Below are 14979 nucleotides of genomic sequence, written 5' to 3'. Positions count from 1 at the left end.
TAGCTCTTTGTCAGCAGGGATTGTCTGGCCAGTTGTAAACCGTGAAGGTGGACGCGGAACAGAAGAGGGTTCTTTCTAACCAGCCGTCGTGGCTCTGGAATCTACAATGTTTGCTAAGGATGAACCTCTCCAACCGGGACGTGGCTGCAGAAACACACTGTTCTGCACCCATCTACAAATACTAATATAAAAACCTCTAAGTGAACCCAGTGCTTCCCTCTTTCTCTCTCTTTTTTTTCTTCCTCATTTACACTTGTGCTCTCTGGAAGAAAAATGACATCACGCTGGAGATATCAAAAACTAGAAAAGATGTTATTTCTTCTTTTCAAAGGTTTTTTGGCCTGTACGCATACAGTGTTGGATTCTGTAGTGCCATGTCACGGCTGATCTTGTGAGACTCAACCCTCAGATCGGGAAGAGACGGGAGATATTCTGTGAATAGTGTGGGTCTTGCTGCGTCCCGTAAAGGTCCTCCTGTACTAACAGCAATTAGAGAGTGGAGCTGTAATTTCAGCCCTCCTTCCTTCATGCAGGACCTTGTCTCCCCGGCTACAGGAAATGGGGGCCAAGTTAGTGGGGCATGACTATAATAGGAATCTGTGACTGAGGAGCGGGGCAGCCATCAGTATAAATCTGTCATAGACACACTCACAGAGGAAGAGGGACTTCCATACACTGCAGCCTTTACACTTTTTGATGCAGATACAGATTTATGGCACACGGGAAGCAGAGAGCCTTTGAGCCAAAGGGGCCCTGTGAATCAAGGCCATTTTGTAGGTTTCCGCCGCTCAAAAGAGCTACACATTTATAATTGTGCTTGAAGTCAGCCCCGTTCCAGCCCCAGGAGGCAGCAGCATTTGGTTGAAATAAAACTGAGGACTTTTCCCAACAGCTGGCCAGCTTGAGTTTTTAAGTTTTAACAACAGGATGAATGAATTGAGGACGGCTGAAGGGATCAAAAAGTATTATGCCAGACTTCTTGGAGACCCTTCCCCCGACTACACTGTTCCCATGTATCAGATTCATTCAGAGACGGCAAACTCCACTTTGAAGTGTTCCCTTGCATCCTTCAGCCGACACAGATGACTCTTTCACCAAGATACTTAGAAACGAACCAGCGGAGACCTTGAGGAAGTGTCTAAAAAAGTGGCAGGCCAGGAGAGAAAGAAGGAGTCCGTGAGAAGTCAATTAAAAACCAGCCCAGGGTTGGTGTTAATTAATTAAAAACACCATTTCAAAGCATCTCTAATAGAAGACTTCCTCCGTGCCGCCAGTATCTGATTCAGGGAGTGACTCAAGCAGTAAAATCACAGTTGGGACGACTCTCATGGTGCTGGCTGGCCAAGTTCAATATTTTCCCTATGAGGCATGCCTGTACTATAAAAAGAATGTGATGTTTGAAAATGAGTGTCTCTGCTCTCTGTGTGCTGGCATTAAAAGCCTTCCCTAGCCCTCTCGCCACACTTCGAGAGTACAGTATGAATCACAATCATGTGGCGAGCACCTCCTTGCCAAGTTCTTTCATGCCGCTCCCACAGTGTGTTCCCTCTGAGGCTCCTGCCAGCAGTCTCTGTCGTCCAGCCAAGACCATCAGTGCGCGTGCCCGGTGCAGAGGCAGGACACTCCACGCCGCACTCAGCAAGCCAGGGGGACTAGGGGGCACGTTCTCGTAAGAACGGGGATTGCTGAAATCGATGGAGTGGGCAGGAGAGGGACAAAAGTCAGCCAAGGAACGAGGCAAAGGAGCTGGAGAGGAAGGACGAGGTTCACAAAAGAGGGGTTGACGCTTCTGGAAGGGGAGCCCATGTGCCTGGCACGGGGTTGGGCTCTTTAAATTCACGCTCTCAAGGAATACTCCTGAGAAATGATCGCCACATCACCGGGGTGAGGAAACGGGGACCCGTGGGTATTTGAGAAGTGGTTTCCGTGTGATGTAGCTCAGGGAGGCAGTGCTTAGGCTGGAACCCAACCTAGTGGCCCTGTCTCTTTCCTCTCTCTGCCCTGCCTCCTTGGACTCTGCAGCCCAAAGTTGGAGAAGCCAGAAACTAGTCTTCTGCCATTGTGGGCTTTTTATTATTGAATCTACCCTCTTAACTACCACTGTCCCCTAAATGAACGTAATGCCACTTTCAACAAAACCTGTTTATTAAAATATGTGTCAGCTAGATTAACAGCTTTTGGACCGATCTTGACAGCCATGACCACAGAATCCACTCCAAGCCCAACAGTCATCCCCAAGTTCTGTTCCAGGGCCACAGAGGGCACTGGGGGGCCGTATGGAGGAAAATATTATTGTAGTTCAACATCATGAATCACTACTGATGGAACCACTCAGAGTTTATCCCCTACTTACATCTGCATTTCCTTTGTGTGCATTTATTGCTGTGGTTAACTACAGATTAATTGACTTGCCAGTTTTCTGGCTGAGTCTCCTGTGAACCTAGCATTGTCTGGCCCCTAAGAGGCAGAAATGGATCCTGAAACCAGGAAGCTCCCTGGAGTTACAGTGCTTGTTTATTCCTGTCTTCTCAGTGGCCTGTTAGGTATAAGGTTTGGATTCAAAAACAGCACTGGGGGAGGGGGTAAGTTTCCGAGTTTTGCACTAAAAAGACAACTTGTCTCAATGGCTGCGAAGAGGAAGATACGGAAGAGGAGATAAAGGAGGGGTAAAACACCCAATTTGCATGCACGAGTCTACAGAAGCAGCGGCAGAGGGGTCCTATCAACCTCATCCCAATCCAAGGCAAGCCCTGCACGGAGTCCTGGTCCACCTGAAGGCACGGTGGGAATGGGGATGGAGGTGTGGATTTTTGGAGCCCATGGAGCGAGCTTGAGTCAGTAGTGTCATATGGCTGCCAAAAAAATTTTTTTCATCTTAAGAAATATGATATTTAGTACATAACATTGTAAAATGATTATAAATCAATAAAAAAGTAAAAAAAAAGAAATATGATATTTAGAATAATACCAGGTGAAGGTCTCACTCTTCTTTGCATTAATCAAATTACATAAATCTATTAATGGAAGATTAAGTAGGATTTTGAAAGGACTCAAAACCAAGATCTATTATTTTAATCAGCCCATTTACTTAACAAGCATAAATTGTGCAGCTATTATGTGCTAACAAGGCTTGCTCATACAAAGAGAAATAAAACATGGTCTCTGCCCAGTTGGGGTTGAACAGAGCAGGGTAATACAATGGTTTAAGTGCTGTGCTTAAACTGTGGCCTTTACTTGGTATCTACTAAATTTGCGTTAGAATAGCTAGTGTTTGTGCTGATAAAAGCAGCCCAGAGGAAGCTGTAAGATTCCTTGCTACTTCACTGCTCTGTGAGTTGGTGATGCTGTACGGATCCACTTCCGTAATTACGGAAGAAATAAAAGTGGGTGAGCATTGGTGGGAAGAGAGCCTGGATTTTCTTTAGTGAAAAAGAAAGAAGAATTTTTCACAGTGATCTGCTATGTAAGTGGGGCTAGGAGTGTACAAAAAATAGCACAGCCAGATAGGCGGCTCTGAAGCCAATCCATCCTGTCTGGTGCTATCACTGATTTAGTAGCTGGTGAATTCCCTCGGCAAATTACTTTACCAATCTGTGCCTTGGTTTCCTCACCAGTAAAAAGGGGATAATAATAGTACCATCTCAGTGAATTACTGTGAGGAAAAAAATGAGATAGTCCTTACGACAACCCTGATACGGACCTTCCCATGACCTAAACCACTTTCAAACTAAGATCTGTCAACAACTACTTCTTTAAAGTCATACTCTGATTCATTCACCATTCTGCAAAGCTAGAATATTCTGTCCTACACCTTGCTGGCCTCGTGTACTGGGTTTCCGGGTAGCACTCTTGGAATGGAAACTCTCTAGAGTACTCATCTGTCTTTATCTGTGTGTATATACAGTTACTTACTTCACACGTATTTACTGTAACAGGCTGTCTACACATCTCCAGTACATCTGAGCACCCTCGATTCAGTGCTAAGATTATCTTGTTGGGAAAGAGAAGAAACAAATGCCAGATAATGCTGGCAGCTCGTGGTGCACTGAGGATTGTTTGATTTGTAGGAAAAAAAGCCCTTTTTCTTTCTTGGACCTTGAGGGAAAAAAAAATGGTGACACCGTATTAATTACAATAATAGGCATTATTAAAATCCAAATTAAAGAAGCCTTAGATATCTGGTTGGGATACCTTAGTTTATGTAGCAAGAATAATAAAAAGAAGTTTAGGAGATTAAAATGGGCACATTTAATATTTCTTTTAAGAAACATTGAGTACTTTGGATATTTTGGCGTAGATTGGAGTAGGGTGACAGTAGGGTTCAGAAGCATAGTAAAGCAAGCTATCAAGCGTGGAGTCCCTGCTAGCATGCATGTGGAGCGCAGCTCACCACGGGTAGAAAGAGCCCTGGTGCTGAACTCAGACAAGCTGGGCCGAGTGCATCTCTAAGCGGGGATGATGGTCCCTGAGTCATCTCTGTTATGAGAACTGTGTGAGATAATCTGATAAAAATGGGTAGTTAGCCAAGGCATTCTATACATAGTGGTAAATGAATCAATGAGGGGAAGGTGTAAACAAAAGTTTTATTCAAAGGTTTCTTTTTAGGAAGGTATCTGCCTTCCTAACTCACAAACTACATCTTATGTCCTGAAAATCACTATGGAAAAGGGGATTAATGACCTCAGAAAAAACAACTGCTATTTCTTGTAGGCTTTGTAAAGGGGTGTGTGTGTGTGTGTGTGTGTGTGTAAGTGGGAAAAAGATCAAGAGGAAACTCTAAAACCTAATGGGTGATCCAAAAGTCACATAACACCTTGAGGTCAAATGTAAGGAAGGTATAATTAGAATAATAAATTCAAAAGTTTTTTTTTTAAAGCTCGTCTATGGTAGGTTGTACTGACTACAGCTGTCTTACCATAGAGGTCCTAATGATCAAACTCCAAGGACTCTTTACTGGTTAATTATTTTAATTATAAAAGTTAAAATCTGACTATAGTTCTTTAAGATTTTTAGAATTTTAGATTCTAAATATAACTTTTTTTTGAATATTCTTCCATATGGTGGTTCACTGGAATGCCAGCTTTAAAAAGAACAGTCAAGATTTTCATTGCCTTCATCGAATTGGCTTTAAAACAGGTCATCAAACTTCTGTCTTTGAAATTCCCCACTGAAATAACATTGATTGCACAGGGGGCCATTTGTGTAATGAGCTCTTTATAGAAAAGGCATCACTTAAATTGCCAAATAAGTAGAGTGAGGTAATTGGCCTTCTATAATTCTGGGCCACGAGAAACAGGCATTACTTTCTAAATGAGCTCAAAGTCATTAAAAATCCCAAGAATTTCATAACCCAACCTATAGTTCAAGAGAGTCTTGCTTACTTATTAAGGGGCACAGGAGGAAGGCAATGAATAAAACAGGAAATGAGGAATTCAATGGACTGTGCCTTAAAAAAGCAAGACTGTGTTCAAGATAAGGCAGAGAGTAAAAGTGACCACTGCCAGTGGGCTCTTGGCTGGCAAATTGGAAAGCTTTGTCTGGAAATTTCTCTTGAATTCAATGGCATGCCCTGGTTGGATTTCTGCCTCTTTCCACAAACACCTCTGTGTTGTCTTTTAGCCAATGTACTTCTCAGTAATTCCCTGCAAGAATGATGACTCAAAAGGAGATCCCCATCAGGAGGCAGAAACGTGGACTAAGGATGCTGGACAATCTTTAACCTTAAGTGAGCTGTCAGCTTGAAAAAAGTAACTCTAAAAACTGCACTCACTTTTCGCCAATGAACATTTTTCAGGAGTGGTAAAAGCAGAGCAACAGAGATATTTATGTAAGGCAAGTTTAAGGAGTCTGATTTTTTAACCTGGTAATTTGTTTGTTTTTAAAGACATTTTCATGGCATAGATATTTGATATCATCCGATCAAGTTTTAAAATAATTTTGAAAACGTGGCTCTCAGATTATAGTCATTAGTTATAAAAATCCTGTCATATCATTGTTGCAATTATTATTTGAACCAAGGAATGTGGGAGAGGTTGCCTGCCGTGACATTGTTTTTTCACAAGGAAACTGGGCTGAGATTTTCAGCGTGTACTGTAAAGTGCATGAATGCTCCTGCTGCCTCCAGGCGAACTGTTTTGCAGCATGTTATTTACTCCCAGGGATTGTACACATTCCAGATGACATCACCAGGGCTGCTAGTGCACAAGAAAATAAGCAAATGAGACACACATTGGCTCATGTGGCAAATCCCTGGGTTTGCCAAATGGAAAAGAACAAAAACGGGGAGGGAAAACATTTTGTTTTCAATCTACAAGGATATTAATAAAACTCAAACCCAGCATTCTGTGGCCACATTTCCCAGGAAGAGGAGCCTTTTCTGGCCAAAAGAACATAACAACAAACGTTTGTATTTGAGAAATATGTACCTCGTGATGTCATTTTAAAATCCACTATTTACCATGACTGGGGCTGAAAACATTTTCTCTAGAACTCGGACACCAAGAAACAAATTGAGGGCAAATTCTACCTAAAATAATCCTACCTAAAATAATCTGCAGTTCAGAGTAAATCAATTAGATGAGTATAATTGGATGCATTATAAGTCAAAGCTTAAAATCAAAAGCTGCTCTAGATAAAATTCCAAGGAAAAAATAAACAGTAAGTCACCAGTTACTAAAGAGAGGATGAAGTAAAAGAACATGAAAATTTCTTAAGAGAGACTTTTTACACAAATATAATTTATAGGTACCAGAGAGAAGTGAAAAAAGCAAACTTTATAAATGCTGAATATCAGTTAAAAGCAGAGTAAGTTGAAAGGCTTATTAAGATTTACAACCTAGTGGGTACAATTATTAGAAAATTGCAGTTTGGAAACCTTCAGTGATTAATAATATTGGTTGGCACATATATAGCACTGTATGTCAGCCACAATTTGAAGCACTTTATGAAATTAACTCATTTAAAGTGCTCAACAACCCATTGTAATAATATGATGACCCCATCAAAATTCCCATTTTGTGGCTGAGGCAACTAAGGCTCAGAGAGCTTAAGAAACTTGTCCAAGGTCACACAGATAATGTTATCACATGTTAATCTGGATGAGAGTAACTAACAAAATTTCAAAGATGCTGATAAATATTGAGAACTTAGAAGCATAATTCCATTAGAACAGAAAAAATTTTTGATACATAAATTTCACAAAGTAATAATGCTGAACTATCTGGATGTGTTACTTTGAATATATAAATTATATGCATGAATGGACAATCTTTGTTAGAAATAAAGGCCAGCACAAATAAATTTCAAATGTTGTCTTTGAAGGCAAAAGGAGATACACCTGTGCATTAATACAGTTCAGTCATTATCAACTGAGCCGGCATAATTTGAAAAAATGTGTTTTTCAAGGGCCACTGAGCATGCACCTATATCAAAATATCACATGAAATTATTTTTCCCAGTTTTGAATCTCTTCTTGAATTCTCTAATTTGAATGATACATACATAGCATTAAAAAAAGGCAATTGGTTCTTTAATTTTAATAGAATAGAATTTATTTGGAAAGTGAGATTCTTTGTTATAAACTGTGCCTCTTTCTGGAAACACTTAGAATTTTGAAATAAGAAGTCTTGGCAAGGATATAGTGCAGCTCTTAATTTACAGGGGAAAAACAGCAATCCACACAGATGAACTTCAAGTCAGAACTCAGTTCACCACTGAGAGGGAAGCTGGACAGGGCACAGAGCACTTACCAGCTGAGTGACCTTGGACAAGTTACTTGACTTCTCTAAGCTTCACTTCCCTCATTGCAAAAGAGGGAAATACTTGATGGAACTGCTCTGGAAATTAAGGGAGATAACACACAGAGCCCAGCTGGCACAACCCCTGACACCCGGTGATGGCTCAACGAACGGTCACTGTTCTCATATCCTTTGTCTTTGAGTGATTCCCGACCAGTCAGTGTCAGAACTGGATGTAAAGCACTGTGGGAAAAAGTGTTGTTACAAACTGGCTCCTCACTCCTTCCATGCATCTGGGGCTAAGGGGGCAAACATCCTCTCTCATGAGTCTTTTCCCCAAACGCGGTTTTACTCCCCACCTCCTCTCCTCTTTTACCCTAGAACAATTCCTCAACTTTTAGGAAGTGTTCTCCATCAGAATATAACCTCCAAGTTGAATATTCTAAACCCTCAGTCAGGAAGGTTCAGAATTCGTTTTCACAAAGGGGATAAACATGGACTCAGGAAGTCCAAACAGCAACAGCTCCACGGCTCACATGACCCGCTTCCCTTACTCCAGCTGGGCTCTTCCTGGAAGGGGAGGGGAGTCTGCTGTTTGATTAAACATTCCAATAACATCAGCAACACTGAACGAAATCATACTGTCAACCTGATCCTAATTCAAGTGAGCTTACATCTCTCCTTGGTGAAAGCATTTACCTTTGAAAAAATGTTTCCCTAACAGATCAGGTATGTAGGAACGACTCCCTCTCTCTTCCTGCTTCACTTGCATCGTAAGCCCTCCTTCACATAAGGCTGGTCAACGTGTAGTGAGGGCTTCCTTAGGGCCAGGCACGGTGCCAAGGCTTTTGCTGACACTTTCTCATTTAATTCTCACAGCAGGGAGGGACCATTCTCATCCCCATTTTACAGATGAAATCACTGAGGACAGGGAGACTCAGTACGTTGTCCAGGGCTACATCATCATCCCCGAGCTATTAAAATCAAACAACAGTGTGGACAGGTCCTCAGGAGACTTGGCCCGGTCACTGCCCAGATGAGTTACATTCTCTCTGGGCCTCGGTTTCCCACCTTTGAGAGGAGGCAGCCACTCTCGAAGCTCCCTTCCAGCCTCACATTCCACAGCCTGCTGTTGCTGCTGCTGCGGGCGGGCTTGTTTCCACGCTCAGCTGCTCTGGCCGGGCCTCCCCAGGCTCTGCCCTGTTTTGTTTTTGCTGCTGGACCTACTACAGACGCACTCCTGGCAGCTCAGCCCGGAGCGCGGCCGAGAGGCTTCCTCTTTTCGCTCAGTTCCTGGCCGCTTCAGTACGAACAGAAAAGGTGGGCAGGGGCCAACTGGCAGAAGCCGCAGAAATAGCAGCGCATGATTCTCCTACGCGCAGCAGAAAGGTCGGCACGCAGGACCCCGCCATCTGCCGTGCTCTTTCATTGACTAAGGTTGCTCTTGGCAGGCACAGGCACCAGGGGTTTCCACGCTCGTTTCCCTCCGGTCAGAGCAGACAGATCTGCTGATAGACAACTTGGAAGTAACGCTCCGCAGTCCTGTGCTAGCAACTGACCGCCCAGGGACAGGAGACGGAGACGTTCAACTGCAGAGCCACACAGGAACCCCCTACCCTCATTCTGAAACTCTTACTCAGCAGCCTGCAACCTCCTGGGGGACCTCCTGAGGGCTCAGGCCACCTCTGAGCACACAGGGAAAGGTGTGCAGCTCAAGGATGCGTAAGCGGCTGTGACTCAGGCATCCCGGCACAGGCACAGGCGGGAAAGGCGGTTCCCCGGATTAGCAGGCTTCCTTCACAGGCACCCGCTCCTCATTAGCAACTGCCTGCAGGGAAGTGTGCTGGGCTGTCTGCAGCGAGCGGGAGGGAGAGAGAGAGAGAGTCAGGCTCTCTCCTGCAAAACAGTTTCTCCTCTTCCTGTCATTCTCTCTCTGTCCGGGTCTAGGACAATACTCAAAGGCTCCAGCCAGGACAGTTCCAGTCATAGCCGACTCTTCCCATTACTTAGTAGCACACACGAGGATTTGCTGGAGTGGTGTTTTGTTTTGTTTTGTTTCGCTACTATTAAGCAAGATTGCTTCATAATCCTTTAAGTGTTTTTTAGCCAAGTTTTATTTACGTATCCTGGCCAGCAAGCACGTGATTAACCCAAGGATGTCACGGAGGGAAGGCAGATGCTCCATCTGAACAAAATCGGATGCCGTTTCACCGAGGACACACACACAGCTGAACTGTCCAAAGGACAACCATCTCCTGGGCCGACACGACCCCAAACCCCCCGACTCCGGAGACCCTCAGAGACAAGGAGGAGCTGCCGAGGTAGGGACTCAGATGCCAGTGCTTCTGCTTCCATCTGCTTCTGTCTCTCTCACTCTCTCCACTCCGGGGCAAAGCTTTAGGAGAGCCGGCTGTTCACGGCATCTGCGCCATGTGAATGGCGGCAAACCGTCAGTGCATCATGATGATACACTCACACCGTGGTGCCTTCCTGCGAGTCCCACACCACCCAGAAAGCGCTGGCGTCGACAGAAAGGAATTCTTTCCATCCATATTTCTCGAGCGGCTTGATGTAAAAGGTGCACGCTAGGAGCTCTCAAGGAGCTTTTTGTATCTTTCACCCCGTGATAAAGATAATCAGAGCCAGTTACGGTCCTTCCCAGTCCTCAGAAATACATCTGATGGTACATCTGATACCTTCATCAGAAGGTAAATGGATCCTGGCTTTGCAATGAAAAAAATTATTTTTTTAAAGTAAAAGAAACTTAAACCTCAGGACCTAGACTCCTGGAATAAGGATCTCTTCGCTGATGAGAAATCCTTAAATGTTAAAATAAGCATTTACCAGGAGATATCAATGAGGTCTTGACTATATATAGTCTGACTCTCAGGCAAAACATACTGTAACACAAACAGTGACCTATTTCTAACTGTTATCCATCCATACCGCCTGGCTATGCGACTATAAGCAAGTCGTTTATCTTCTCTGAGTATACGTTTTATTATCATTACTACGACGGGACCGTGTTAAGGATTTCTACTTCCCCATCTAGTTCTAAAATGAAGTATTTGTTTAATGAAAGAGCCTATTCATATTGTCAACAGCAGTTTTAATTTTGATCTTTAAGTACAAAGGGCAACACATGCTGCCGAGCACAAAAGCATCGCATTGCCATAACCTCCGAGAGAAATATTTTCGCAAAATTTTCCTTGCTCTTCTTGGGAAAAAAAAAAAAAAAAAAACTCCACCAGGCTCTGTGAGTGAGGAGAGGCCAGTGATACAGGATGGAGGACAGAGGTTTTAATTTATTTTGCTTTGAATGGCGATGCTTCGAAAGTGCTAGGATTTTCCCCATGGACAATGTGTTTCCCTCTAATATTCTCTCTCGTGATGGAGAGTTAGTGTCAAAGGTTTGTGAATGGATTTCAGAATGTGCAAGTGGCACCTCCCATCGTTAGCTGTCTACATTTTTTTATAACCACTTGCATACTTTTGGTCAACCACTGTAAAATAAACAGTCCTTCCCAAATGTTTTTGTTTTCTTTGACAGCACAGCAATAATTCACTTGGAATGCTGCAGAACAGAATAGCACTTCAATGCTGTTGTAAGGCTGGCTTTTTCTGATTTCAGTTCATCAAGTTGTTTTTCAGTTAAAAGATGCCAGACTGAAAGGAACATAAAACACTTTGGAGACGTTATGCTTATATCTTGTCTCCTGATCCCTTCAAAATACATATACGTACAATATAGGCGTAACCACACATGTCCATGTGCATGAATTGCTGTGTGTCTGCACCCTCAATATGTATATGAAAGACAATATTCACCTAAAGCGTTGTCTGTTATTGTTTTTGTACTTGTACTTTTGTTTCATACTTGAGAAGTCTAACATCTAAATTAAGATACGGTTTTGCGTTCATGCCAATGAAGACGGAAATTAATATTGATTCCTGCCTAGAAAAGCTTTAGAAAAAAATGTTCTAACACAGTCTCGGCTTATTTGGTTAAATACTTGTTTCTCCAGTCATGTGCGTAGTAAAGGAGTTTAGAAGAAATATATCGTTTGGTCAAAAGAGCTTTATTTTCTCTCCCTTTGGGGTTGGGGGATAACTGTCCCGGATGCATATAACAGAATAAAGTATGTGTCTATGCATCAGAGTGGAAGGATGGAAGTTGACTTGTGTATCACTCCATGGGGTACCTTGATAGAGGACACCATCTGAAGTAAGAAACTGGAGAGTGGGCAGTGATCCATTTTCATCTTGCCCACCCTCCTGTCCGAGAAACCTGTCTCTAGTCTGCACGCCATGGCTCTTCAACTGTGACCTACGACAAGCATGAATAAGTCTTGTGTTGAGTTTAATTTCAGAGGCCGGGAGTTTATCAGCTGAGCCATCTCACCTGCATTCCTTGCAAGTGACGGGAGCCCTAGAAGCCTGGCCTAGCTTTGGACTTCTCCAGCAGAGAGCAGTGAAACACTGTCAATAAACTTAATTCTGGAAACCAGAGTAGCTTCCAAGCTAAGAAAAAGGCAAAGGCAGAACTGGCTGGCTCCTCGGCGTTGCAAGAAACTGGGGAAACTGGGTTAATAGATTTGCAAAGCTGGATGTGTGTTAGAATTTTGATGCGGATACCGCCAGCACTGCTTGTAGTCAGACATTTCAGTGCTAGTCAAGACCGCACTTTAGAGTGAGGTGGATGACATTAAAGAAGGTGTATGCTTTCCAAATCTACTCTCGTATGGTAATCGTGCCAATCACTGCATCATCACACATTTATAAAGTCACTTCCATCTGCATTCAGTACTATCATAGTGCCAGCTCTGGCATCCCATTGTCTGGCCACCTACCTTGGTAGTTCTTCGAGCATTCCTTGTTTGCGGCACAGCAACTGCTTGGTAAATCAAGTGCTAGAAGGAGTTTGTACTTGTGCATCCTACAGGAAACGTGGCTGCCGAGAGCCGTTTAAAGAAGCTGTGGCTCCAGTTCAACATGAGGCTCCTAAGTGGGGATGTGTGAATGCCGCTTCCAGGTGAAGTGATTTATGACATAACACAAGAACTTGTTAACAGTGTAACACGAAAATGCAAAACTCCCTGGACATCCAGCCCTTGGCTGCGGTGTGAAGGGTTCTTCTCCTTCCAATCAACAAAAGCTGATGACAGAGAATATTAGTGAACGGACTGTGTTCGTGCTGAGCTGCTCTCAAAGAAAACATCTATTTTCGCAAAGGGATGATGAGCGTTAACCATCTGAGGAGGTGGTCTATACGATCTGACCTGTTACTTTTCTTGGATGAAAAGACATTTAATCTGTTAGATTTTTTTTTTCCTTCTGAAGCAAAGATATCAGAGAGACTATTCTGCAAAGATCTTAAAAAGCACACACAACAGGCAGATGGTTTGTTTGCTCCGTGGAAGTGGGAGGTGATACCCTACGTATACATCAGCGGCTCTGTGAGTTTCTATTCTGAAACACTGTGCTGTCTTCAAGGGCTGGGCTCAGACGCCAGCCTGTGCGTGCAGGCTGCCAAAGGACTAAGTGAGGCATGGGGCGCTACACATCAAAGGGGAGAGGTCGGCATGGCAGCTTGCCCGAAAAGTACACTGTACAAAGGATGAACTTCGAGAGACCGGCTCACATCAAAAGTCACCGCGTGTTTTACATTCTCCCAGTGCCCAGGGTCATTCTACCTTCTACTGGCAGCTCCTCTCAGCCAATCTACCTCCCACTTCTTGAAGGAAAACCCGCTCCTTTACTCCTCCCAAAGCTCCTCTCCAGTCCCATCCCAGCAAAAAGAAACACGTCAGAACCAGAAAAGGACTTCCAGGGGGCCCACAGAGCTGCACACCTAAGGGTGAGGCTTCCCGGGGACAGGAAGATGCAGCGATGCTAAGGCTGTCTGGCTTGGGAAAATGCAGCCCCGCTGCTCGCTCCCTGTCAACATTCCACCCCTCGCCCTTTCCCAAGGTCTCAGTGAGAAAAACCTTTACTTTTTCTTTTTCTTTCTTTCTTTCTTTTTTTTTGGTTCTTATCAGTTCAGACAGGAACAATGAATTCCTCAAGCCCACAAGAATGTGACAAGGTGTCAACAAAGCCAACCAGGAAGGTGATGTATGGCCCATGGGCTGCGGCTCCCATAAATCACTTCCCGAGCCAGGGCTGCAAAGAAGGAGCCCTGCAACCAGAGCCTGGGGGTCCAGCTCCCTGCACCCTCAAACAGGCACCCCCTCCCACCCAGCTCCTCCCAGCATCCTGGCTGGAGCACACCTGTCACCCCTGCACCAACAAGCTGGCCCGCTCGAGGGTTAAGTTCTTTTCCTTCTGTGGCAAATGCTGCTCACACGTGGGGGGAGCACTGTGTAATTTAACATGCTTTCGGGACATGTGCTGACATGGCTTTGTTGTAGGCTGTCTGGAAAGTTCTACGCGAAGCCCTAATTTCAAAGGTTTATAAATGGCCAAAGTATGTGTTCTTCGGTCAAAATTTGATTTAGAAAATTTGGGCTTCGGTGGTGAAATGATTTTATGGTTTTCAAAAATCGGATGCCAGAAATTGTTTTGCCTGCTTTGTAAACGATACAAAGAGAAATGGAGAATTAGCAATCTAGCATCTCTTTCTGGGTTTCCAGGATGTGGCTTTCTTGAAAGAAAAACTGAATATACTGTTGTGGACATAACCAAAATTAGGAGGGGAGTGAGACTCTTTAACATCGCCTTCTGCAAAGTAACTCACTGGCATATATAGAATTACCAAATAAGATACTTTCCATCGCCATTTTAACATATCGAACTGATTTCTACTTGACACCATGATTTGGCAGTGAGTATATAGTATAAACTCCCCGTGTAAAAACCCCGGAAAATATTTAAATGCAAGTGTCTGATGACTTACGCAGAAATTAGAATTCATTCTATGAAAAACGTAACACAGAACTTATATTAAAAAAGTCTCTTATGTATATATTTAACTAACTGATCAGATAAGCTAAAGAAAATCACTCATAAACATGTATTAAAATATAGACAGATCTGTGGCTGCTACGTTCTTATATAACAAGCAGGGGAAAAGACAGAACCTCAAAAGAAACAGTGTGGTTGAAAAACAAGAAGTAACAACAAAAGAGAATAAACTCACCCGGTGCTCACACTCACAGAGGCCAGGGTCAGTCTGACTGAATGTAGTTCTACTGCTTCCATTCAATCACTTTTCAAAAACCAGAGTTTAAAAATAGCTGGAGTG

The 14979-nt window shown here is 43.5% G+C and overlaps 1 protein-coding gene across 1 annotated transcript in view; it reads right to left on the bottom strand.

The window, feature by feature from the left end:
• Positions 1 to 14979, bottom strand: part of HMGA2 (high mobility group AT-hook 2) — a 127547-nt gene that overhangs the window by 63375 nt on the left and 49193 nt on the right. The gene's annotated exons all lie outside the window — the stretch shown is intronic.

The sequence above is a fragment of the Vicugna pacos genome, chromosome 12, assembly GCF_048564905.1.
Source record: "Vicugna pacos chromosome 12, VicPac4, whole genome shotgun sequence".
Classification (NCBI taxonomy): Eukaryota; Metazoa; Chordata; class Mammalia; order Artiodactyla; family Camelidae; genus Vicugna; species Vicugna pacos.
This window is presented reverse-complemented; position numbering and strand designations above follow the sequence as displayed.